Genomic DNA, 1439 nt, shown 5'->3' on the forward strand with positions numbered 1-1439 from the left:
AAAACTGAACTGTTGGGTCCTCTTCTTCTAATTTAAATGCTGAAGCAAATGTGCCTATATATAGGCTTACAACCAAACAGAATTTTATGTACCACTAAGGCACTAACTTAGACCACTACAGCCACAAGCATAATATCAGCAACAACTACCCAATTGACTAAACAAACTCAGTAAAATATGGACACTACTAACAACCTGAAAAGACCAAGTCAGACTTTGAATCATTCTTCAACAGCATTCACCCTAATGCTCTCGAATATACATCTTTCGGGAAGCCAAATCCTTCTGTATTCAGGAATGCTGAAACTGTACTGATGGAAACCGTGCCTTCTTCATATCAGTCAGCAAATATGTAACTGGTGGAAATCATGTTTTTAGAACCCTGTACATGATAGGAGATAATCCTTCAGTTGACATCAAAGGTGCAAAGCAGGTTGGTATCTCTAGAATGAATGAAAAATTATTTGTTGACTGCTTCATTTACATAAAGAAATTTGAGGGTTTTTTGGAATGGAGTTCATGTTTTGCATTTCAGGCTGGACATCCTTGGTTTTCCATTCTGACAAGGACCGGGGTTTTTAAGGGAAAGGAAAATCATGCTGAGCATCCAGCGGATCTGGTTGGTGAACTAACCCTATTGTTGCTTAGTACATTTGCTTCCCAAACATGAATCACTTTATTTGGTTTAGTTTTCAAAATTTGTTTTTGTTTTTTTTGTTTTTTTTTCTGCTGCAAAAAATAGAAACTAGTTTGACGAAAATAAACATAAGAAAGATATTTTTATTTTTTTTTCTGCATAAAAAAAGAGAACTATATGAAAATGATTCTTTTTTTATATTTTATTTCATGTTATTTACCAAACTAGTTTTTAGTTTTTCGAAAAAAGAAAAAGAAAAAACAAATCAGATTGGGCATAGTACTTTTTAGCTTAAGTTCATTAATTTATTTATAAGCTAAAGTTGGATATGTTGCCTGTGCAGGTTGTTGACACTGTTGAAGAGGCAGTGGACTATATCTTCAGAAAGGAGGGCATGTAAATTTACTCTTTTCTTTTTCTTTTTTCCTTTTTTGCTACTCTTGGTCACACAGGAGTTGGAGGAGTTAATTATTTGGTGTACAAGAGAGAATAGTCGCGAATAATTCCCATTCTATGAAATAAAGGTGAACTAGCAAGCATTTGTTCGGAGTCATTGGACTGCAAATTTAGCTTAAGATCGCAGTGCATTGTGTTTTCGTAGCTAGTAGAACATAAGTAATTCGTAATTGATGATTTATTATTATTATTATTATTATTATTATTATTATTATTATTATTATTATTATTATTATTATTATTATTTATTTTTTATTTATCATTTATCAAAAGATGATTTTTCCTTCTTCCTTTTATAGGAAACTGAAAGTGCAAACACCCATAAGTTCAACGTCTTAGTTAAACC

General features: G+C 32.0%; 1 long non-coding RNA gene across 1 annotated transcript; it reads left to right on the forward strand.

Annotated features, from left to right (window-relative positions):
• The first annotated feature begins 231 nt into the window (after positions 1-231).
• On the forward strand, positions 232-1061 carry LOC145820986 (uncharacterized). The gene is made up of 3 exons (XR_014363030.1): positions 232-433; positions 536-619; positions 981-1061. It is a non-coding gene; the product is annotated as an uncharacterized LOC145820986 (long non-coding RNA).
• The last annotated feature ends 378 nt before the right edge of the window (positions 1062-1439 follow it).

This window comes from Camellia sinensis, chromosome 3 (genome assembly GCF_055761805.1).
Source record: "Camellia sinensis isolate YWXY chromosome 3, ASM5576180v1, whole genome shotgun sequence".
NCBI lineage: Eukaryota > Viridiplantae > Streptophyta > Magnoliopsida > Ericales > Theaceae > Camellia > Camellia sinensis.